The following is a 27,018-nucleotide window of genomic DNA, read 5'->3' as shown; positions in this document are numbered from 1 at the left end:
CTAACTTAGTTGGGAAATTGTTAGATATCTACCAATGTTGTTGACTTTTTCTGTCTGTAGCACCAGTATACTCTATTTACTGGGCGCATATTAAATGACTGACGGTATTCCCAAGTAGGCACATTTTCGATATACCGGATGAATTCTAACTACTCTTTCTTGGCTTAGATTGCTACAAAATACTTCACTGCAAAATCACACTGATGAGGATGAGGAGCACTCGCCTTGAGGCGTAGACACGGTTCCTGTTTTAGACAATTGGTAAAATTAGAGTCCTTGTTAGGAATGCAGGCCATAGGTCAATTACAGCGGCTCTGTGTGAAAGACCTACTAGATCATGTCAGCGCCACAATATTGATTCTGCAAAATTTGTCTTCCCACCTGTAACCTTTTATTATTATTACATGGTAGAACTGCAAAGTCTCCATGGGTTGGGAGTAATTGGAAACATATGTTTCAGTGTCTGTCTCTTCTCTTATGAAGGGTATCCTGAGATGGAAAAAGATAAAATAATATGAAACATGAAAAAAAGCAAGAAAAATGGTCAGAGCAGCCGCTTTTATTCTAATGTAAGCAGGCATACCTAGAATGCTGCAGTCTCAGACCTTGGCTACACTACACCTTTATAACCCTACTGATGGATTTCAACTAATAAGTGGCAGCTGGAGTCCACCTAATTGCATACAGCTCAATGTATTTCTTTGAGCTGCAACTGTAGCTAAATAGTTAAAATCAAGCAGTAGCTACAAAGTCGCAGTGTAGCCCAGGCGTTAATCACATACAAGTAACAAGTAATGCTGTTCCACATAAACCTGGGTCGGAACACACACGTTTCATTACTGGCTTAGCCTCTACACACAGGAAATGACAGCAAGTACCGCTGAGCCGATCACTGACTGAGGTGGCAGGGCACCACTGGGATTGGCTGAAGGGGCATTTCCTGCCAAGGTTGAGACAGGACTGGTAAGTAGAGACCTACAAGGGGCCAGGTAAGTGTTGGAATGGGATTGTAGATAGTATGTATCAATTATTGTTTTTATCCAGTCTTAGCCCTTTGCAAAATAGTTCTTACAAACTGGACAACCCTTTTAGAAGGGGTTGTCTACTAGTAGACAACCCCTTTTAGAAGGGGTTGTCTACTAGTAGACAACCCCTTATTAATGGCCAGGGTTGCTGCTTGCATATAATCTGCACTTTGGGTCAAAAAACTGGTGCTGCTCTCAATGCTGTGTCCTCTACTGAAGAATGTCACATGACCACTGCAGCCAGTCATCAGCGACCGCCGGTTCGAGCCTTCACAAATTTGTCTGAGTAGAAGGAAAATGTTAAAGGGGTTGTCCGACCTTAGGCTAAAAGTCTGCCATCACTCTATGTGACTGTATACCTGTGAATCCTCACATCACCCACACTGCTTACTTCCAGCCACATTCCAACTAGACTTGTCTATGCTCAGTACACTTACATTCAGCAAGGCTGTGCCCATCTAGTCGACACATGGCCAATTGTATGCATATCACATACTTTCAGTCACGTGCCCGCCGCTCCCGACACTAGCACTCGAGAGTACGCGCAGCACACAATGTTCAAGCTGTGAGGGTTCACAAGTCACATGAAGTGACTGTAGACTTGTACCCTAAGACCGGTCAACCACTTTAATAATGGAGCTCTGCTGTAGTCCTCTGATACTTGCAAGAGATCAGGACCCTCCAGTAGATGTTTTAATGTACTGAAAACCAGGAGAAGCAGCAGTGTATTAATTCACTGTTATTTCGGGTAAGCGTTCACATAGGATTTTCAACCCAGTTTTCCTACAAGTACCCTTTGTTACCAAAGAGGCAAAACTAATGTTTCCATACCTCCCAAAGTGACCCTGGAGGACTGCGTTGCTTTCAGCCCACTGCATGCCTTATGGTCATTGCTCTACGGGGTTCTATTTACCATCCAGGCAGTATGCCAGCGTATGAGTACCATGGAAACTTTTACTGTTTGTATATAATGCATGATATACTCCTTTTAATACCTATAGTTCTGTGCAACCATTGGCGTTTCATTTACTGTGTCATTATTTTATAACATAGTGAGAGTCTAAATGCTGTTGAGAAGAGAACTCGTCAATTAAATAACGTCCTGCAGCTCCATACAACATGCTGGATTACTTTTACTGTATGGAGTAACACAAAGAGGGGAAAAAAAAAAAAAAAATATATATATATATATATATATATATAGCTCCTCAACATTAAAATTGCTAAATCAAATAGGTAAGGTTGTGCCATTGTTGTGCAATTATTGAAATCACAGGATTGATAGATTGATATAATGTTAATGATAACCAAATGATGAAAAAATGGAAACATTTTAATAATATTTAAATTTATTTAGTATCAAGTATGTACCCTTCTCAAACACATGCACTTATCTTGGCATCTTATCAACGAGGGTAATAATGTCTGAGGAATGATATGCCGCGCTGAATGCATTTGGGCACATAAATCATCAAGATCCTCTGTTGGCAGCTCATTTTGTAATTGCCAATCAATGGCATCCCAGATGTGTAGAATGGAAGACAGGTCCGGAGATGCTGCAGGCCATGGTAAAATATTTAGGTTATGCTCACAGTAGCACAAGCAACATGCATCCTGGCATTGTCATTTTGAAAAATGGCTACTGGGACAGTTTGTAGTCATTATTACATGATTAATCCATTTTCTGTGAAATTGTCAACAGATATCAAACCCAAGGTGTCAAACAGTGTCTACACAAACCATCAGAAGGCATTTGCATGACATTGGGCTATGAGCCAGATGTCCATCTACTGGTCCTCCTCCCTGCAGGCCCCCAGATCCAATATGGCTGCGGGGACCTGCAGGGAGGCGGCTTCCTCAGTGCCTGCTGATAACAGACACTGAGAGTGCCTGTGCAGTGCCTGTCAGAACGCTGTTCTAACAGAGTGCTGTGCAAACTGTCAGGTCAGCGATCTAACACTTTATTATGTTGTCCCACACTGGGACAATATAATAAAGTGAAAACAAAAAAGTGTAAAAATAATCTTAAAAAATCCTAAATAAATAATAATAAAAAAATCCCTAATTCTTTGTAAATAAAAAAACCCAAAAACAATAAAAATACGCATGTTTAGTATCGCCGCGTCCGTAGCGACCTGCCCTATAAAACTGTCCCACTAGTTAACCCCTATAGTGAACCACTTAAAAAGAAACTAGGCACAAAACAATGCTTTATCATCATACCACCAAACAAAAAGTGCAATAACACATGATCAAAAAGACATATAAATAAAAATGGTACTGCTGAAAACGTCATCTTGTCCCGCAAAAAAACGAGCTGCCTTACAGCATCAGCAAAAAAATAAAAAAGTTATAGCTTGCAGAATAAAGCGATGCAAAAATAATTATTTTTTATATAAAATTGTTTTTATTGCATAAAAGCACCAAAACATAAAAAATGACATAGATGCGGTATCGCTGTAATCATACTAACCCGAATAATAAAACCGCTTTATCAATTTTGCACACGCGGAAAGGTGTAAACGCACCCCCAAAAGAAATTCATGAAATGCTGGTTTTTGTTCATTCTGTGTCTCAAAAATCAGAATAAAAAGCGATTAAAAAAAAAATGTCAAGTGCCTGAAAATGGTACCAATAAAAATGTCAACTTGTCCCGCAAAAAATAAGACCTCACATGGCTCGGTGGGTCAAAATATGGAAAAATTATAGCTTTCAAAATGTGGTGATGCAAAAACTATTTTTACAATAAAAAGCGTCTTTTAGCGTAGGTGCAGCTGCCAAACATAAAAACACGATATAAATAGTAAATCAAACTCTCCTTTATCACCCCATTAGTTAGGGAAAAATAATCCAATTAAAAAAATGTATTTATTTCCATTTTCCCATTAGGGCTAGGGCTGATATTGGGGTTAAAGGTGTGTTGGGATTAGGGTTAGAGTTAGAATTGGGGGGTTTCCACTATTTAGGCACATCAGGGGCTCTCCAAATGCAACATGGTGTCTGATCTCAATTCCAGCCAATTCTGCGTTGAAAAAGTCAAATGGTGCTCCTTCCCTTCCAAGCTCTGCCATGCACCCAAACAGTGGTTTACCCCCACATATGGGGTATCATCTTACTCAGAAAAAAATTTCACAACAACTTTTGGGGTCCAATTTCTCCTGTTACCCTTGGGAAAATAAAAAATTGGGAGCAAAAATATCATTTTTGTGGAAAAAAATTTTTTTTTTATTTTTATGGCTCTAAGTTATAAACGTCTGTGAAGCACTTGGGGGTTCAAAGTGCTCACCACACATCTAGGTAAGTTCCTTGGGGGGTCTAGTTTCCAAAATTGGGTCACTTGTGGGGGGTTTCCTATGTTTAGGCACATCAGGGGCTTTCCAAACACGACATGACATCCAATCTCAATTCCAGCCAAAAAAGTCAAATGGTGCTGCTTCCCTTCCGAGCTCTGCCATGCACCCAAATAGTCGTTTACCCCCACATATGGGGTATCAGAGTGCTCAGGACAAATTGCACAATACCTTTTCGGGTCCTGTTACCCTTGGGAAAATAAAAATTGGGGGTGAAAAGATAATTATATAATATGATTTTTTTAATTGTACAGCTGTACGTTATAAACCTCCTGTGTAGTCCTTGAGGGTTCAAAATTCTCGCCACATATATAGATAAGTTCCTTGGGGGGGTCTAGTTTCCAAAATGGGGTCATTTGTCAGGGGTTTCCACTGTTTAGGCACATCAGGGGCTCTCCAAACGTGACATGGCGTCTGATCTGAATTCCAGCCAATTTTGCGTTGAAAAAGTTAAACAGCGCTCCTTCCCTTCTGAGCTCTGCCATGCGCAAAAACAGTGGTTCCCCCCACATATCAGGTATCTGCATACTCAGGACAAATTGCACAATAACTTTTGCTGTCCAATTTCTCCTGTTACCCTTCGTAAAATAAAAAAAGTGGACATGAAGTAATTTTTTGTGTGAAAAAGAGTTAAATGTTCATTTATTTTTTTAAACATTCAAAAAATTTCTGTGAAGCACCTGAAGGGTTAATAAACTAATGTGGTCTTGAGCACCTTTAGGGGTGCAGCTTTTAGAATGGTGTCACTTCTGGGTATTTAGAATGGTGTCACTTTTGGGTATTTTCTATCATATAGACCCCTCAAAGTGACTTCAAATGTGATGTGGTCCCTAAAAAAAAAAAAAATGGTGTTGTCAAAATGAGAATTCGCTGGTCAACTTTTAACCCTTATAACTTCTCAAAAAAAAAATTTGGGTTTCAAAATTGTGCTGATGTAATGTAAACATGTGGGAAATGTTACTTATTAAGTTTTTTGTGTGCCGTATCTCTGTAATTTAAGGGCATAAAATTAAAAAGTTTGAAAATTGCGAAAGTTTCAAAATTTTTGCCAAATTTCCATTTTTTTCACAAATAAACGCAAGTTTTATGAATGAAATTTTACCACTAACATGAAGTACAATATGTCATGAGAAAACAATGTCAGAGTCACCAGGATCCATGGAAGCGTTCCAGAGTTATTACCTCATAAAGGGACAGTGGTCAGAATTGTAAAAATTGGCCCGGTCATGAACGTGCAAACCACCCTTGGGGGTTAAGGGGTTAACATCACGCCACTACACTCAAAAGGCTATTATGGTGCAGAATAGGCCTGTTTCACACTTCCGTTTTTTCAAATCCGTCAAAATCCGTTGTTTTCCGTAAAAAAACGGATCCGCCATTTTTTGCAGGATCCGTTTTTTTGTCCCATAGACTTCCATTACGGTTACCGCGGATCCGTCAAAAAAACGGATCCGTTTTTAAAAAAACGGATCCGTTTGCATCAGTTTCCGTCAAAAAAACGGAAACGGATCCGTTTGGCGGACACAAAAACGGAAGTGTGAAACAGGCCTAAGACAACAATGAAGCCTGGAGTGGAGGTCTACCCTTTTCAGTGATGAGTCCCACTTTGGTCTTGGATATAATGATAGCTGGCAATTTTCTTGGCGCTCTTACTTGTTACTAAATAAATTGTGATTTTTTTTTTTAATTTTTTTTTTTATGTAGTCTCTTTTTTTTATCGTTTGCATCATATCTATCAATCCATAGTGTGATTTCCAGAATTGCAGAACTTTTCTTTCTTAGTGTTGCAATTTCATGTATATACATTTATGGGGAAATACAGCAACTGACAGAAAGCTCACACTGGCTGTGAACATGATGTGATGTGCCTAAAGATCCCCTTGGCTATCTGTGCTGATATAAACTTTCACCAGAAATATTACACGTGTATTTGATCTTGCTTATCTGAAAGGTTAGACCACACACTTTCATGTGCTAAAATTGCTGAAAAAGCACTTAAAGACACACCAATTGTTGGCCATATTTTAGATAAGACTCGGAAGAACATGTATCTCCTGACATTGGTGTCAGAACTGCTCCAGTTATTTCCATATATAAGGTAGATGCAGCTCTCTACACTGTAATTTTACATCTAAAGTTTGGAAACCTTGTGGGAGATTTGCTACTCCAAAAAGTAAATATATCTGAACTCTGACAAATTTGCTCTTAAAGGGAACCTGTCACTAGGAATCATGCTGTTGACTTGCAGATATGGGGTTAATCTGCAGGTTAACAGCATTATGATGTTGTCCGGTGCCTGCACACAGCCAAATGCAGCGGGAAGAAAATGATCTTTATTCTCCCCTCCAGTATTCAGTCATGGGGGTGGGGCGGTGCTGGTTCAGTCACCACTCTGAGTATGCAGAGCGGCTGCTGTAACTGCGCCCCTGACTTTGACTGACAAACGGCCGCAATGTAGAGTCAATGTCAGTCAGGACCACCCTCGCTCCTATGACTGAAAATCAAATGCTGGCAGTGAGAATAAAGATAATTTTCTCCCTGCTGCGTTTGGCTGCTTGCAGGTGCCGGACAGCATCATAACGCTGTTAATCTGCAGTATAAGCACATATATGCAGGTCAACATCGTTATTCCTGGTGACAGGTTTCCTTTAATTTGGCTTGTACAACTTTATTATACCTGCACATCATCTTTATCCAAATTAATTTATATGTGTTGTCTCCTTCTAGTGATTTTAGTTCCCACTGTTACTCATCCACCCCAGGTCCTGCATTGTCTCTTGATGTTGTTCCAATGACTTTGTAGGGCACCACAGTGGCTCAGTGGTTACCACTGCAGCCTTGCTGCGCTGGGGTCCTGGGTTCATATCCATCCAAGGACAACATCTGCAAGAAGTTAGTATGTTCTCCCCGTGTTTGCGTTGGTTTCCTCCAGGTACTCCGGTTTCCTCCCACATTCCAAAGACATACTGATAGGGGATCTAAATTGTGAGCCCCATCGGGAACAGTGATGATAATGTCTTTAAAGCTCTGTGGAATTTATGATGGCGCTATATAAATGAGTAAACTAAATACAGGCTGCTGCAGTGACATCATGTTGACAGCTTCAGTCAATCACCTAGTACAGGGCCTTACCAATATAGATGACAATAGCAGATAATTGGCTGCAATTCTGTTTATGTGATGTCACTGCTGCAGCCTGTACACAATCACTGGGACATAATAAATTATAATCTTTATTTTTATATAGCGCTAACATATTCCACAGCACTTTACAGTTTGCACACATTATAATCACTGTCCCTGATGGGGCTCACAATCTAGATTCCCTATCAGTATGTCTTTGGACATCAGTGAGAATCAGCACTAACGGCTAATGACATACAGGTATATACTATATACAATGCCGGATTATTCAGCTAGTCTGATAATATTGTATTGTCTACTATGATCCAATACTAGTTTATAGATTTTTTCTGAACTTCATTGTTATATTATCATGCTGTACTTTTAATATTGTAAAATAAACTATAATATATATACAGTGTGTATATGTATGTGTATGTATGTGTGTGTATGTGTATATATATATGTATGTATGTGTGTGTGTGTGTGTGTGTGTGTGTGTGTGTGTATATATATGTGTATATATATATACACACACACTTATTTTGATCTATTATCTCATATCTATCTCATATCTATTGCATATCCGTCTAATATCTATCTATCTGATTTCTACCTATCGCTCTATTATATCTCTCTGTCTGTCCTGGTTTTCTCAATGAGTACTGCCATCACTGGCCAGCTTATGCTGCCTGCAATTAGTCTAGCCTATGAGATTTTACAGAACCAGTTATATATTATTTTTGGCACTGAACTAATTATCTTAAATGTGAACTTGATCAGAAATCTGGAGATTGTCAATTCCACAACTACCAACACTTATTCAGGCAGTTTAGGGACGCTTTACTTCCAGCTCTGTTCCCTCCTAGGACTGCCCCAATACTATTTTAAACAATTAGTTGGGGGAGTGGTATGTGTAAACCAGTCTTTTTTTCTGCTTGGGTCATTTGAATTTTGCCATGATTGTTTACCATAAAATATACTAAGACACATTCAGGATGTATGGCACATTTGCAAATCAAGTGAGTTATGTAATGGTAACCATTATAGGCCCTGTCACAGATCTAAGACACAGCATCTAGATCAACAGATATTTAAAAGACTTTTCTCATCTTCTTTTAGCAGGAGCATGCCACTCCCCTGCCTCACAACTTCTTCATTGCTGGGGGCGGAGCTCCTGCTTGATTGACAGTTCAGACTAGCGGCATGGTTGCATCACTGGCCCAAACTGTGTGTTCTCCAGTGTGGTAAACAGAGGCAATTTTACTCCTGTAGAATTGGAGGAGTGCAGTGCACTCCCTCCTGCTTCAGAGGAGCACTTACAAACTCTGTTGGATAGAGCTTGTAAGTACGGCTCTCCTTGTCTATAAGACAGGCCACCGCAGGAAGGCCAGCAACCTAAACAATGAGCAGTAAACAATATAATTAGAAATTCATCCATTTTTGAGAAAATATAGGATTTTTATTAACTAAATTTCAAAGTTACTTATTTTTACAAATACTTTTGCCATTTAGTACATTTATTTATGAGAATGAACCTTTAAAGGAGTATTTAGTAAAAATAAGGTATCAATTATTTTTACAGCATGTGTGTGGACTCTCTGTGCATGTGCTGTGACAGTGACACAGCTCCGACAAATGCAGCTGCAGCGCCGAACAGCCAGCGTGATCCAGGAAACCGGGTTCCCGCTGTAGCTTACTCAGCAAGCGCTATAGCTTGCCAAATAAGCTCAACTCTACTGACGAGTGATAGACAAAGCCACAGCTGCTGTAACTTCTTGGGGAACGCATAGTGAGCATGTGGTATATACACCTCCAATTCTAGCTCATGGAATATATATATATATCTATAATAATAAATGCCCTAAGCAACTTCCGGTTGTAACAACTTCCGTACAGTTGTAACCGGTGACGTCACCGCACACCCCTTTCCATGTTAACCCTCAACACACACACTCCACTCACCTTTCACCATCTCCACTCACGTCCACTCACTCTTTCACTCCACATACGACCCTTTCTCTCACTCCGTCTCTCATACTCACGCCGTCATCGCCGCTGATCCACGATCCCCGACATCATCTTCCGCTGGCGCCATCCTGGATCCAGACGTCCTCCACGCCGGCGACATGTTCTTGCGGCGACGCCATTTTGGATCGGCGAAATCCCGCGATAGTCAAGATGGCGTCGCCGCAAGAACATGTCGCCGGCGAGGATGACGTCGGGATCCAAAATGGCGTCGGCGAAAACTCGCGAGATTTCGCCAACGCCATTTTGGATCCCGACGTCATCCACGCCGGCGACATGTTCTTGCAGCGATGCCATTTTGGATCGGCGAAATCCCGCGATAGTCAAGATGGCGTCGCCGCAAGAACATGTCGCCGGCGAGGACGACGTCGGGATCCAAAATGGCGTCGGCGAAAACTCGCGAGATTTTGTCGACGCCATTTTGGATCCCGACATCGTCCACGCCGGCGACATGTTCTTCCGGCGACGCCATCTTGACTATCGCGGGATTTCACGATACTCAAGATGGCGTCGCCGCAAGAGCTTGTCACCGGCGTGGACAACGTCTGGATCCAGGATGGTGCCGGCGGAAGAAGATGTCGGGGATCGTGGAGCAGCGGCGATGACAGCGTGAGTATGAGAGATGGAGTGAGAGAAGGGGTCGTATGTGGAGTGAAAGAGTGAGTGGAGATGGTGAAAGGTGAGAGGAGTGTGTGTTGAGGAGTGTGTGTGTTGAGGGTTAACATGGCAAGAGGTGTGATGCTATCGCATCCTCCCGATGCGATAGCATCGGGCAATAATCTAGTCTATAATAATAAATGCCCTAAGCAGCTTCCGGTTGTAACAACTTCCGTCCAGTTGTAACCGGTGACATCACCGCACACCTCTTTCCATGTTAACCCTCAACACACACACTCCTCTCACCTTTCACCATCTCCACTCACTCTTTCACTCCACATACGACCCCTTCTCTCACTCCATCTCTCATACTCACGCCGTCATCGCCGCTGATCCACGATCCCCGACATCATCTTCCGTCGGCGCCATCCTGGATCCAGACGTCCTCCATGCCGACGACATGTTCTTGCGGCGACGCCATTTTGGATCGGCGAAATCCCGCGATAGTCAAGATGGCGTCGCCGCAAGAACATGTCGCCGGCGTGGAGGACGTCGGGATCCAAAATGGCATCTGCGAAATCTCGCGAGATTTCGCCGACGCCATTTTGGATCCCGACAGCATCCACGCCGGCGACATGTTCCTGCGGCGACGCTATTTTGGATCGGCGAAATCCCGCGATACTCAAGATGGCGTCGCTGCAAGAACATGTCGCCGGTGAGGACGACGTCGGGATCCCAAATGGCGTCGGTGAAAACTCGCGAGATTTCGCCGACGCCATTTTGGATCCCGACGTCATCCACGCCGGCGACATGTTCTTCCGGCGACGCCATCTTTAGTATCGCGGGATTTCATGATACTCAAGATGGCGTCGCCGCAAGAACATGTCGCCGGCATGGACAACGTCTGGATCCAGGATGGCGCCGGCGGAAGAAGATGTCGGGGATCGTGGAGCAGCGGCGATGACAGCGTGAGTATGAGAGACGGAGTGAGAGAAGGGGTCGTATGTGGAGTGAAAGAGTGAGTGGAGATGGTGAAAGGTGAGAGGAGTGTGTGTGTTGAGGGTTAACATGGCAAGAGGTCTGATGCTATCGCATCCTCCCGATGCGATAGCATCGGGCCATAATCTAGTATATATATAATAATATATATCGGAATACAATCATTGACAACTCCACAATAACAAAAAGGAACCACTAGCTGCTATCGTCAATCGTTTATACAGGCCAATTGGACACCCGTTACAAGTAGTGTAAGGCCTCAAGGGTGCAGTTTACAGAGCAAGAGGGTCAGAGCTGTTAAGTTCTATATATTTAATCTTAAAAGAGAGTTATAAAAAACATACAAGATGATACAAAAAGGAAACAAAACAATAAAGTATTTACAATTGCAACATATAAAAAGGAGTAACAAAAGAGAATTACTAAATCTGATGTTGCAGGAATGGCTTTTATCTTTAGGGCGGGAAGCATTCCACTTAGGAAAGTGGACCTCTCACAGCGAACTATATCTTCCATAATGAAGAATCACAGAACCCCAAACTCTGTTTTTTAATAGCTCAAGGTTACGCCCACATACCTTCCCTTGGTGAGCTCATATGGGGCTGGTTGAGTGATGTGCTGGGGCTGGTTGAGGGGCGTGCTGGATCTTTTATAAGTTTGTGTGCATCTCCAACTTTCAAGATATCTTTTCCCCTGAAGGACCCAGGCAGTAGATATTGTTATCATGTTTCCTACTGTGATTTTATCTTTTTATAGAGATGAAACATAGCATGGATAGAATCATCCATCTGTCTCGATATTAAGTTGGAGGGGTTAGAATGGCCTTACAGTGATGTTAGTGAATACATTATGTTCGTCCCTTCACTGAGATGCCGAAAATATATCTTCCATAAATATCAGATCGATGTAAACCCTATTATCCGTTACTAACCACTGGCTCAAAAAAGTCTCAGCTCTTTGAATAGAGGAAACTCTTGCCTTAGAAGTTTACATCTCTGCGTTTGAAGAAGCGAATCCTAGTCTTGGTGTCTGGTTCTTAGAGCAGTTCTCGCATTGTAATTACCTAGTAACAGGAGGTCCTTCAATGGAGGTTGAATTGTCAGTTCTTTATGGCTTTTAATTTTTCTCTGACATTTTTCTTCAGGAGGCACAATGTATATTTATTCCAAAATTTAGCGAGCAGACTGTATAATTACTAATAAATTCAAAAGTCACAGTATGTATATTTTCTTTATAAATTCATGGGGTACATTGTATATTTATTCAGGGGATAGGCACAATGTATATTCATAAATTCAGGTGGTACAGTATATAATTATTTATAATTTGAGTTATCTAACGTTCCCCTAAAAAGTGGATGTGTGAACATGTCCTAAATTTGAGATACAGTGTAAATTAACACTTTAGTGGAGAAGACTTTTCCTGTGTTCTTTGTCTACACAAAGTTATAATTTTTACAGAAGATAAATAGTATTTTTCCTCTGACAACTTCCACTCTTTTTTTTCTCCTTTTGTGAGTAGAGTTGCTCCAACTATTTATCTAAATGCCTGATAAATGACTGTCAAGGTGATGTTTATAGTCGGACAGTTCCTGAGAAGAGAGTCGGCACTATCTCCTAGACCAGGGTAGTCATAACTAATGATGCTTTTGCTTATACTAGATGGCTCACGGAGAGACAACGGCCTCCTGAGTGGTGCCGTGTATATGAATCTAATGCAGTTTGTGTGTGACGGCGCCAGTTAAAAAAGCTTCTCTTCATTCCTTCTGTTCTAATTAGCACACACTGTTCGCCCATTTGAGAACGTAAGATGCTTATGTGTTATAGGTGACTCTGATATAAGCAGGAGCCTCCTAAGGGTATGTTCACACGTTCAGTTACTCCACTTTTGATTGCTTGGCAAATTGTATAATGCCTGTGTAAGTGCCTATTCTCCATGTCAAGCTATACTAGTCATGAGTTTCCAACAGATGACAGTCACGGCCCAGGGTAGTGCACGTTGTACTGATGGCACATATTGCCATTGGGGAGAAAAATGTCCGCGTTCTTTGATATCAGGGAGTAAATGTATCCAATGGCCTTTAATGAAGCCCTTGACCATGTACTTATGAACAGTAGATTGATTTTTTTTTTTTTCTTCTTATCTAGAATTACCAGGTAGTTTAGATAATGGTAAGAAATCCATTGCCCAAGACAGCTGTTGCATTTCAGGTTGTAGAAGGACAGAATGTGGAAAAGACAGCAAAAACTTTTTCATAGTTTTTTTTTTCTCATGAAGCCAAGACATTCCAGAGATTTGGTATTATCTAGTAATACGTCAGAGCTAAACCCTTTTTATTGACTGGGTGCATTGGTTCTTTGTACTTATCCTTCAGGCGTGAGGAGTTCAGCTGGTAAGAATTCTGGTAGTTGTTATTTCAAAGTGAGCGCACTGTCACGATTACCCTGTATTCTCAACGCATGTAGAATATTTCAGAAGAATGTAATAAATTAGTCGTCATGTTACTGCAAGTATACAAGTCGCAGACATGTGGTCATGTGAGCTGTGAATAAAGGGGAATCATGACAGTGTGTGCATTGCATTATGGTAAACCCCTTTTAACATATTTAAAACAGATTTATCACCAGATTGTACAATATAATCTGCATACAAGGGAATCTATCAGCAGGATTTTGCTATATAATCTGAGAGCAGCATGATGTAGTTGCTGTGTGGGACTCATGCTGTATATAGGAGGCTATGTGTGGCTCATGCTGTATATGGACGTCTATATGGGGGCCCATGCTGTGCACAGGAGGCTATGTGGGGCTCACACTGTACATGGGGATGTAGGGAGGCTATGTGGGGCTCAGGGTGTATATGAGAGGTTACTTGAGGGCTCAATCTGTGTATTGGAGGCTATGTGATGGCTCATACTGTATATAGGAGGCTATGTGGAGGCACATACTGTATATGAGAGGCTAGGCTCATGCTTTTATATAGGGGCTATGTGGGGTTCATACTGTATATAAGAGGCTATGTAGGGGCTCATACTTTGTACAGGGTGTTATGTGGGGTTCATAGTGTATATAGAGATGCTATATGGGGCTCATGCTGTATATGGGAGGCTATTTGGGGGCTCATTCTGTATATAGGATGCTATGTGCTATGTGAGGCATATACTGTATATAGGAGGCTATGTGGGGTCTCATACTGTTTATAGGAAGCTATGTTTGAATCCCATATTGTATATAGAGAAGCTAAATGGAAACTCATACTGTATATAGTGGGGTTGTGTGGGCTCTAACAGTGTATAGAGGGGGGCTGTGTGTTGGTTCTTACAGTATAGGGGGCTTTGTGTGGACTCATACTGTATATATAGGGGGTTGTCACCATAATTGATTATGCTTAATATTAAAGGATACAATTAATATTTATATAAAATAATTATAATTAATGTTTATTTCAATATTGAGCAGAACCAATTTCAGCTAATTGGATCAGCCTCCACAACAGTCACGGTCTCATGTGGCCCCTTGGGAAAGTCAATTGCCCACCTCATGCTCTAGCAATTGTTTGCCCCTTTACCAACTCCAGACACTGCACTCTTATTATTAATTTGACATCATTCGTGGATACTTACTGGCCTCTCCATTCCTGTACTGGCTCTGACTGCCTTTTAGTGACCATAATGCCCTATTCTGTATGCTCCCCTTTTGATAAATGTCATGCCTTGGTAACATATGTGCCTTTAAATAAAATGAGCTGTCAGTTTTCAATCACGGAGAATACTGAGAAAAGCAGCTGGTGTATTCTAGTGGTATAGCCGGGAGCTCACTTCTTAGATGCCATATAACACATCACAGGTGCAGGATTAGCCCCAGTGCGGAGTGTGGCTTGTCCTTAATAGATGTCCCTTCACTTCTGTTCATCCTCACATGACTCCTATTATAACGCTCTTATACACATTAACGTGCTGGAAGCAGTATTGATTGCACTGTGTCCGGCAGTGAATGTCATGTGCCAAGAGGTTTGGGATATTCATTGAAACCTTATCTGAAAAAAATGTATATCCAACATGGTAATGTTTCACATTAACACACTAGAACTACTGATGGAGTCATTTTGACTCCTTTCGTTTTTTATTTCTCTTCTGTGACTACATTTTTCAGAATTCCGGCTTGAAACTCGGTGACTTTTCCTCAAATATGATGTGAAAAAAGATTTTGTGAGAATAAATAATTTTGGTGAAAAATTTGCGCGTTTTTTTCAAAATTTACCAAGAACTACTGAAGGGAGTCATTTTGACTCCCTACTATATTTTGAGGTCCTTTTGTCACTAAATGTTGCTATAAAGTTTTGTGCATAATTTTTTCACTCTGTCTTATTTACCCTGATGTTCATATAGATGTAGTTCAATTTACATGTCAACTTTTCACATTTTCCTTGTGTTTTACCAGCTTGTATTACTGTGTTATACTGAACAAAATAGCTTGTTTACTCTAGGCTCTTATCTTATCAGATTTGATGAGAAATCTACTCAATCGGAGAGACTGCAAACGGACAAGTTTGCTCTATTTTCTACTGTGTGGGACAGGTTTATTGAAAATTGTATTGCGTGTTACAAACCTGGCCCATACATAACGGTGGATGAGCAACTTTTCCCAAGCAAAACTAGGTGTCCATTCACGCAGTACATGCCTTCCAAACCAGATAAATATGGCCACAAATATTGGCTAGCTGTTGATAAGGAGAGCAAATATCTGGCAAATGGCTTCCCTTATCTAGGCAAAAGATGACACACGCCGTGCTGAGGACCGTTTAGCTGACCATGTGGTAATGAAGTTATTGGACCCGTTTTTGAAAAAAGGTCGCAATGTTACAACCGATAATTATTTTACTTCAGTAAAATTAGCTAAACAGCTAAAAAGCAAAGGAACAACCATCGTGGGAACACTGAACAAGAGAAGGCGAGAAGTGCCTAAAGAAATAAAATCCATGAAAGAGGAATTGTACAACACTAAAGTGTTTAGAAATGAAGACAATTTTACACTTACAGTATATCAAGGAAAGCCCAACAAAAATGTTGTCATTTTGAGTTCCGTCCATCCAGATGTTGTTGTTGCGTCTGATTCCGCTAAAAAAACTCCAGAAACGGTAAAGTTTTACAATGAAACAAAATATGGAGTAGATGTAGTGGATCAGATGGCACGAAAATATACCACACGAACATGCACAAGGAGATGGCCTGTTCATGCATTTGAAAATGCCTTAGACTTTGCGGGTATAAATGCATGGATAATATTCAAGGAGATTACCCACCAAAAAATGTCACGCAAGGCATTTTTGCAAACGCTTGTGAGAGAGTTGAGTGGTCCTTATGTCACAGATAGGGAAAAGGGTTCCACGTCCCAAGTTTCTACATGCTCAGAAGTGATGGTTCAAACAAAATTTTGCCAGATCAAAGAAAAGTGCAAGAAAAATAGATCTGTCGGCAATTGTAAGACTTGTGGTAAGTCTTTGTGTGGGCAATGTACTGCCATAAATCAAAGGCAATGCCTAAAATGCGAAACACCAAATGTTTAGAAGGTGAATTCTGCGCCATATTTTCATTTTTATGCTCCTCCACCTACATTTTCTCTGCTTTTTGTTCTTCAGTTGTTGTTTATATGTGTGCACTTGAATAAAAAAAAATGTTTGAAAAACGTCTATTATAATTATTGTTATTTTCTGTAGAAAAATAAGAAAAGCAGAAAAAAAACAATCAAAAGCATTACTGTTGGATCTCACAATAATAATACATTACAAAAAATATAATTATTAATAAATAACCACAAATGAAACTCTAAAAATAAACGAAAACAAGCAAGGAGTCAAAATGACTCCTTTCAGTAGTTCTAGGCGGGGTCAAGAGTCCAGTAGTCCTAGTGTTAAAGAACAGAAACATCTAAACTTTTAAAATCTTGCTTAAAATTCAAATCATTACCATAGCATACTGTATAGCTAATTGTAGGCAGGGCAGCCAACCACCCAGAAATTCCAGAACAGTCCGTAAAAATTATCTACAATTATCAGAGCAAAATTATTAGGCACTAAAAAAATGAAATTCAGATTCTACTGGATTCTTCCATTGATGATCAGATGAGTTAATTAAGAATCTGTCAGGGAACTCATTCTGATGGCTTAATGGGAAAGTTTCTAATTTTTATGTTATGATTTTGCTTTACTTCCCCTCAGCTGATTAATGGCCACACACCAAAGTTGCATGTTTGGGGAATCATAATGCCTATAAAGCCAAACGGTGCAAGATTTTTAATGAAACCGGATGGCAAAAATAATTTTTAGTCCAAAATACGGTACATGTATTTAAGTAAAGAAAAAAGAAGTGCCCACAGACTTTATGATCTAGCGTATATGTAGCGAGTGTATATTATAGATGGACAGAAATGGCAGTACAATGGTTAACATTGTTTTCCGAGGGAGCAAAGTAAATATACCGCTCATTCAGTCTGAGCAAAGGCAGCAAGGTTTACAAACACAGAAAGGCTTTTAGTTTGGGAGAGCGTTTACCGTGAACCGTGCCAATCCTTTTTGTGGTCAGAATTGATTGCTGTTGTCCCACAAGTGCAATTAATTTCAGAGTGAAGTGGAGAAGCCTTGACTACGGGAGAAACATATAGAGGATTTATCACATATTTCTTCTAGTACGGCAACAAATCAAAATACAGCAGAGCGGTATTACCATATGCTGGGCGACAGCGAACACCATTCCAAGACGGTATAAATTGTAATAAAAGCGCAGTTTCTAGTTTATTGCTGTCCTACTGTCTTCAGCAATGTTCTCATCACAGGGATCTAGATTGTAAAGCATCTTTGTTTTAAAAATTGGACAGCAAAACGGATGTGTGCTGGATGCTCACCGATTGCTGTACGGAAGGACTGCTGTAAAGTGATATTTGGTGGAGCAGAACCGCAACCATCACCGTTGTTTTTACATTCTGCAGTTATGATGCCCTGACACAGAGAAAATATTTGGTCTGTAAGGAATGGGTTTATAACATACCATCCTACACATCCAAGGGTAATATTTTGAGTTTTGTTAGACACTGCCTTGAGTGGTTTTTACTTTCTTGCTATCTTTTCTTTAATGTTGTCTAGTAGCGAGTTGTTAGCATTTCTCCATTTATGATGTGATAAAGCAGCTTAGCTTAGTAAATGTTTAATCCAGTTCTTCGCGCTAACTCTGCCCACAAAGTACGATCTGACGCTAACACTAGTGTCAGGACATAATCTTTCATTGCCTGTGCCTCAGCGTTTAGTAGTGAACACTGTGCGCTTGATCACATACCAAGGAGAAATTAATGGGGTGGCGGCTTTTAAAATACTGCTGCCGGCCCAAGAACTGGTCTCTGGGCTGTTACGGCCCTTCAGTCTCAGATTCCCCATCCCTGGTTTGGACAGTAGACAGATTGACGGATGATTGAGCAGGAATTTCTCTCCAAGGTCTACAATTGCATGAAAAAGTGTATGTCCCCTTCCTTATTTCCTATTTTGCATGTTTGTCACACTTAAATGTTTCAGATCACTAAACAAATTTAAATATTAGACAAAGATAACAACACAAACACAATATTCAGTTTTTAAATGAAGGTCTTTATTGTTAAGGGAAAAAGAAATTCAAACCTACAGGGCCCTGTATGAAAAAGTGATTGTCCCCTAAACCTAGCGTTTGTGATAAATGACAATGAGTCTTTTACAATGCTCTGGAGAGAGAGGTTTTTTCTTGTGAACTTTTGTTTTGCCATTAATTGCACACATTGTGGTTAACTGATTTGTAGTGACGTCTCTCTTTCTGGAGACATCTTGTTTTTAATTTAATTTGTATGTCTTTTTTAAAAAAATATTGAAATAAACTTAATCTTAATGGGACTCTTCTATCTGCAGTTTATTTACTCAGGTTTGTGATATATAAATTAAATGTGGCTTATCACATCTTTGGGAAACTGAGTTTAAATTCTCTAGCCACACCGAGACCAAATTACTGTCACACCTGTTCTCATTGAAGAAATCATTTAAACAGGACCTGCCTGACAAAGTGAAGTAGACCAAAAGATCTTCCAAAAGCTAGAGATTATGCCACAATGCAAAGAAATTCTGGAACAACTAAGAAACAAAGTAATTGAGGTCTATCCATCTGGACAAGGTTATGAAGCCATTTCTAAAAGTTTGGGACTCCAGTGTACCACAGTAAGAGCCATTATCTACAAATGGCAAAAACATGAACAGTTGTGAACCTTCCCAGGAGTGACCAGCTGACCAAAATTACTCCAAGAACTCAGTGACGACTCATTCAAGAGGTCACAAAAGACTCCACAGCAACATCCAAAGAACTGCAGGCCTCACTTGCCTCAGTTAGGCTGCTTTCACACATCTGTTTTTTTAAATCCGGCACGATGCGGCGAAAATTGTGAAAACCAGATCCGGAATTGGATCCGGTTTTTTCACATAGAATGTAATGATCACCGCATCGTGCCGGATGGACATGCGGCGCCTCCGAGTTTTGACGGATACGGCAAACATGCGCCGTCAGGCGTCTGCAAAAAACATTGGCTGCAACGTTTTTTTGCAGCGCCGGACTGGCTTTTTCAACAGCGCATGCCCGGGCACTGTGAGTTTTAACCCCACAAGTGCCCGGCGCGCATCTCTCTCTCTCCCCCTCCCCTTCTCTCTCTCTCTCCCCATACGCTCCATACCTTTCTTTGGCTGGCTCTCTCGTCCCCCGCTGTCTCTCTGGCTGCTCTCTCGTCCTCCGCTGTCTCTCTGGCTGCTCTCTCGTCCCCCGCTGTCTCTCTGGCTGCTCTCTCGTCCCCAGCTGTCTCTCTGGCTGCTCTCTCGTCCCCAGCTGTCTCTCTGGCTGCTCTCTCATCCCCTGCTGTCTCTCTGGCTACTCTCTCATCCCCCGCTCTCTCTTTGGCTGCTCTCTCATCCCCCGCTGTCTCTCTTGCTGCTCTCTAGTCCCCCGCTCTCTCTTTGGCTGCTCTCATCCCTCGCTGTCTCTCTGGCTGCTCTCTTGCCTCCCGATCTCTCTCCAGCTGGCTTTCTCGACCCCCGGTGCTGCGGCTCCTTTAAATGTCCTCCAAGCCGCATCAGGCGCCGCATGTACATCCGGTGTCAACGCTGCCGGCCGGATCCGGCGGCCCGGCTTTTCGCCGCACGCTGCTGGACCCCTGACACCGGATGTGTGAAAGAGGCCTTAAGGTCAGGGTTCATGATTCCATCATAAGAAAGAGACTGGGCAAAAATGGTCTGCATGGCAGAGTTCCAAGATGAAAACTTCTGAGCAATAAGAACATAAAGGCTCATCTCAGTTTTGCCAGAAACAACTTGATGATCCCCAAGACTTCTGGGAGAATACTCTGTGGACTGACGACAAAAGTTGAACTTTTTGGAAGGTGTATGTCCCAATACATCTGGCGTAGAAGTAACACAACATTTCAGAAAAGGAGCATTATAAGGGTACTTCACACATAGCGAGATCATTAGCGAGATCGCTGAAACGTCACAGGGTTTGTGACGCGACAGCGATCTCGCTACATGTGACACATAGCGGCGACCAGCCCCCCACTGCGATATTGATTATCGAGCTCAAATGTCCTAGGCCATGTTTTGATCAATGGTGTCCCGCTAGCCAGCATGCATCGCTGTGTTTGACACCATAACAACGATGAGCGACTTCAGAACTCAGGGACGCAGGCGTGATTTTGCTTTGTCTTTTCAACGCTCCCCTCAGCTCCGATTGGTGGTGTCAAATTAGGATCTTTGTAGTGTTTCCTTTTATAGGTCAGCTATCAATTATATGCAATCATAACATTTAATATGTACAGTTATCATAATTGCATCTCCCCATGTCAGTGACTGTTGATCCACGAATAAATAGCGCACAAGCGACTCAGACAGGGACGTTGAAGCAAATCACGTAGTGATAGCCAAATAGTGGCCACCAATTGAAGCAGAGGGGCGTGGAAAAGGCAACGCTGAAGCACGCCTATCGAGGTCTGAGTCATCAGAATAGCTGATATGTGACAAGGTCCCAACGACCGCCGAGGCCATTATACGGATTGCCGTATCGTTGGTGCGTCATTGAGTAGATCTGCCTGTTTGACAGCTTACTAGTGACCATGTAGCAACGTACCACCGATCCTTATCAGGTTGTATCGTTGTCGGGATCGCTGGAGCGTCGCTATGTGTAACGGGACCCATACCATCAGTAAAATGTGGCGGTAGTGTTATGGTCTGGGACTGTTTTGCTGCTTCAGGACATGGAAGACTTGCTGTGGTAAATGGAACCATGAATTCTGCTGTCTACCAAAAAATCACAATGGAGAATGTCTGGTCATCTATTCGTGACCTCAAGCTGAAGCGCACTTGGATTATGCATCAAGATAATGATCCAAAACACACCGTCCCCCTCTGAATGGCTTAAGAAAAACAAAATAAAGATTTTGGACTGGCCTAGTCAAAGTCCAGATCTTAATATGATTGAGATACTGTGGCATGACCTTTAAAAAGGCGATTTAATTCTTGGAAACTCTCCAATGTGGCTGAATTACAACAATTCTGCACAGATGAGTGGGCCAATATTCCTCCAGAGCATTGTAAAAGACTCATTGTCATTTATCACAAACGCTAGGTTTAGGGGACAATCACTTTTTCACACAGGGCCCTGTAGGTTTGGATTTCTTTTTCCCTTAATAATAAACACCTTCATTTAAAAACTGCATTTTGTGTTTACTTGTGTTATCTATGTCTAATATTACATTTGTTTGGTGATCTGAAACATTTAAGTGTGACAAACATGCAAAAGAATCGGAAATCAGGAAGGGGCAAACACTTTTTCACACAACTCTATTACCTCCGTTAGGTACCTGGATTTAGTCAGGATTCGGCAGATAAATCCAGACATAATTGGCCTATTTTTAGCCGGCAGGCTTTCTCACCTCACACACTGGGATGATTATCACTAAAATGTTTTCACACACACTTGTTTCAAAGCTCAGATGTGTCTGTAAAGGTCAGATATCAAAGTGAAGCCATGAAGAGCTTCAGATTACCGAGCTGCTTGTTCCATCCAGTCAGACTGTTGTTCGCTTGTCTGGATCTGCCGCGCATATTTGGAGCATCGTTCCAGTCGACTGTCGCTTCATTTCTTTTGTTTGTGTTGTAGGTGAGGTTTTCCCTTATCACCTTTTACCGCGCTGAATAAATTCTATGAAAACTTTAAGGGAGGCATCTGGTGTTTGATTTGTGATTATTAATGTTTACCAGGCAGATCCTTTTTCTATGCGCATGTTTTATTCATTTCGATTGGGCGCAAAGCGGTCACAAGAAAAACGATAACCAAGTTTATTCAATGGAAACACAATACCGTAAATAAATCTGATGTAATGCTATGCACAGATTGCGATCAAAAGGCTGCTAGTGAACATCTCCAGTATAAAGAAATCAATGTCTCGGCCGAAATGAAACATATTTAACTCTTTATTTACAGGATTAGACATATTGACATACTGTAACTATTCAAAATCACAAATCCTGTTTTATTCAGTAGACAGAATTTTTATTGTAGACAGAGAAAGAAAAAAAATACATCTATGTTAGGAAGAATAGTAACCTACCATAAGTGACCATGTATGATATTGCTCTTTCAGGCTTTGTGAGCATAAAGGTGTACTCATCTCTAAGAGCATAGGGGCCACTCATCAAAGCTATTTTGCCAGATATCTGATGAAAAAAATCTTTGAACAGTTGCTTTCTTTTTGTACAATGCAAGGTTGAGCAAAAAAAGTGATTTCTGGTGGTTTCTCGTCATTCTCACCACAGATTTAACAAAGTGGCTAAACTTTGGGCGCGATGGCGCTGTCACGACCCCAGCTCATCAAATTCGCACACTTGTAACACCAAAAATCTTTCTCCAGCAGGGACTGGAGTAAGATTTGTGCCAAGCCAAGAACATCCACTCCAAAAAATGTGGTGAGACTATTGCCGATCTTGATGACTCATTCCCATAGTTTCTAAAAGAGAATACCTCTGTACATATAGGGCCCAATTAATCAAAGCTTTCATGTCAGAATTCTGGCATAAATGTACTCTGAGTTGTGCCAGAATTTTCACACTTTTTCCATTTTCACACCAGTTTCTCCCAGCTCCAGCAAAATGGATAGCGTTTGGGCAAGACAAAGGCATGGCAGCCATTCCTCGTCAAATTTATAATGAGCGGCAGCATTTGCTATGCCACTAATCTTACTCAAGTTTTAGGATTTGTAGTTTGTCGTACACAGAGGTGTACGCCGTTCATCCAATGCTCCTTATTCATGAAGATGTGTACGCAAAATAGGTTTAAATTAAATTCTCATTGTAGGTTATGTGTTGCATGTGGGTGTGTGTTTCCATGTACAGATGTGTTTTATCGTACCGTTCTTCACCTTTCCTCTTTACTCAACATACCTTGAGATGTTAATAGCCAAGTCACAAGAGAAGTATAACCGCAAAAATGTTTAAGAAAATATATTACATTTTTATTGATTCACAAATTTCATAGAAAGAAAAAAAAAAAAGGCACAATGAGTACACAGAGAGGGCAACAGAAAACAGCAGGAAGAGGTGGGATGTATAGGCTAGCGGTCAGATTCGTAATAGGGTACATTGTAAAGTTCATAATATACATAGAATAGTTCATAATATACACAGATGAAAAGCTGAATATTACAGTTAATATGTGGATAGTGACAATATGACCAAGTTGGGCAAAAAATATTTTACCAAGGTAGTACACAAATCATATAAGTGCACAAACCTGAATTCATCATCTCCTGCTGGAATGGCTGGTCCCGATGTGCATTTTGGTATTAGGCTTAATCAGGGCTTTGTCATTCCCCCGATGAAGGCTAATGCCGAAATATGCATCTATACCTTGAGATGTTTGGCTCAAGATGATCACCTTTGAACAAAAAACATGATTTTGTGACACTGTCGGGAAATGTTTTGCTGTGTGTCTATATGTGGCCATGTGTTGGTTGTGTAGTGAGTTGCATCTTTTCAAGGTTATTGCTGGCATATTCCAATATTGGATTAATGTTGTTTAGCAAACAATTGGAGTCCTTATCAAAATTGCCATGTGCAAAATGAAATCTACAGACCAGTGTGATCGACAGTAGTCAAGTAATACCTTATCCCAAATACATGAGGAATGTCAGTACCTTAGTGATTCACTGTAATTCGCTGACTACCATGAAGGCAATCTGGTTGACTTGTGCAAAGATTGAGCAATGTTGAAGGAAAAACATCCTCAAGTTTAAAGAGGTTGTCCAATGCTATAAGTACTTATCATTTAGGATAGGTGATTAATGTCTGATAGGTTGGGGTGTGACACCCAGCACCCCCGCCAATCAGCTATTCTTGGTGTTGCTGACTGCCAGAAGCGCTCAGTTATGGATCTACTCCATCTACCAAAAGTCGCTGCAGCTGGGTACTGCACATCTGCGCCCTATTCAAATCAATAGGAGGCGATTATACAGTACCCGACCATGGCCACAATCATTACACGGAGCATCTCCATAACTGAACTCTTCCAGCAGCTGCTGTTCCTGAGAATAGCTGATCAGCAGGGGTGTTGGGTGTCGCACCCCTTCCGATCAGACATTGAGGACCTATCCTAAGGATAGGTCATCAGCCTTAAAATAGTAGACAACCTCTTTAACATTTATAGCTGGTATGAATGTAAAGGTCCTCATCCACAATGGAGATTCTAGCAGGTCCTCCACTTATCATGTGCCATTATGTTACTGGTGTCTTCTTATATGGCAGGCATCTTTAGGACCCAAGTACGTACCATGTGCCATTTAAACACCTTTATAAGACAAAAGTAAGTACATAAAGGGCACTTCCAAATAACAGCAAAGAAACCCAAATACAGTAGGTTGGGAGGTGAAATCATTCTGACAGATTCCATTTAAAATAGGCAAGCAAACACAAAACAAGACAGAACTTCTCAGTATTCATCTTTGGCATCGCATAGAAATTCTTCCTCAAGTTTCCCATGTTTCCCTGATGGCTTTTGATGCTGCGTGCTACCTTACTGAAGAGACACTTTGCACTTGTGACTTCCCACAGACCTAATAAGAAACAAATGTCCTCAAGGATGCTCAGTGCACTGTTATGTCTTTTTATTACATGCATTATTTTTTTCCAATTGTCTCATTTCCGATATTTCTGCTAGACACGAGACTGATCTATCACTTCTCTTCCCAAAAGGTGGTGGAGAGACTGGATAACATTAAATTTCATCCAAAGTCCGTAATGTCATAAGAAAACACAGACCTATGGTTTTCGGTCCATATTACTATTAATGTTGTTATTTAACTGTGCCACCCTATGAGCCAGATGTCTGAAAATCTCTGGCTGGAGCTTATTGAAAAAGTTCATTCTCTATCCATGAATAACAATGTTGTATAGTTACAAAACCAGCTTTGTGACTGCTTGCTGAAAGAGAACTTATTCTAAGAGGTTATGTTCCACTGACCCAGAAACACAACATCTGTTCCTGTTCATTTATACAGGCCACATTTCAAGAGTATCACAAACCAGTGTTAATTCTTTTTATGCAAAGACAGTCATGAACACCCTTTTATTTAAAAAAAAAAAAAATTAGTTTTCATGGTTTATGGCTCATGTTTTTACTGAAGCTACTGGTTAAGTGTAATATATGGCTGGAATGATGGCCATGTTACAATGACAAGTAGACAGTGAACTAAGGCTGGTTACTTTACTTTACAGTCATGAGAATGAGTAACACATCAGGCTGAAGTCAAAGTCATGCAATCCAGACTTTCACATGCTACACCCAAATAAAGTCTAAATGACTCTCTTAATTGTTTTATGGCTTCCTCTTCACACCTATGTTTCCTTTTCACACTTATTGTATGTTCCCCATGTGTTCTGAAATGTACAGCAAATTATGCTTTCTGCGTTCTACACAATTTACAAGAGCCCCAGTGTGTCTCCTCCATTTTAATTCACCAGTCCATCAATGACACACTTACAAAACAGTTAGATTTCTGTCCTCCTAATGCTCATTCATTAACAGACATTCCTAATAACCCTCTTAAGCACATGCAAGCTCAGTTTGGCTAAATGTACATGTGTTGTCAATAGAGAGAGGGTAGTAAACCCCACCATACACATGAGATGAAAGTTGGCTCAACTGACTAATTTTGACCATCTGATGTGTATGAGGACATTCCTACTCTCTTCCATGATGCTGAGGTAAAAAATAAAAGGTAGTTGAAGTTTGAACACCCAATATTTTGAATTTTAGGAGAGATGAGCCTCTGCCACAGGCTTCTGTCACTGGCTTTTTCCTCTTTACCCATTGAAGATACATGAATGCTCAGCCCTATGCTCTTGTCTAGGGAGAGATAGCTGTCTGCTGAATGCTTATTAAGTCTGCAGATATCTCACGTGCATGTTCACCTTTAGTATCTGCCAAATTTCTCTGGCAGTAGCCTATCACCTTTGGAGGTAAACGATTGGGCGTCCTGCAAATAAACATCAGGATATCTCATACACATAAGATGGTTGTCGAGTCCTGCTACATTTGGTGGGTTAGAACGAACTTAGTCCTATGTGTATGATCACCTTTGGAGATACTGTAGACTTATGATGATGTTGTCAATGAAGTCGTATGAATTCATGACATACGTTATGTTAGAGTTGTTTTATCATTTAGATGAATAGTAGCAAGTAGGCAGTTGTCAAATAGATCCGTATTATGAGAACATGTGATACTGTGCTTTCGTCCGTAGAATAGTTTCCCTGGAACAGGGCCATTATTAGAAGCAGACTCGAGGAGATAAAGAACT

At 41.0% G+C, this 27,018-nt stretch overlaps 1 protein-coding gene across 15 annotated transcripts in view; it reads left to right on the top strand.

Moving 5' to 3' along the window:
- Nucleotides 1-27,018, top strand: part of BMPR1B (bone morphogenetic protein receptor type 1B) — a 708,903-nt gene that overhangs the window by 591,236 nt on the left and 90,649 nt on the right. The gene's annotated exons all lie outside the window — the stretch shown is intronic.

This window comes from Dendrobates tinctorius, unplaced genomic scaffold (assembly GCF_039654945.1).
Source record: "Dendrobates tinctorius isolate UK_male_01 unplaced genomic scaffold, ASM3965494v1 ptg000011l, whole genome shotgun sequence".
NCBI classification, from domain to species: domain Eukaryota; kingdom Metazoa; phylum Chordata; class Amphibia; order Anura; family Dendrobatidae; genus Dendrobates; species Dendrobates tinctorius.
Note: the sequence above shows the minus strand (reverse complement) of the source record. Positions and strands in the feature narration are given on the sequence as shown.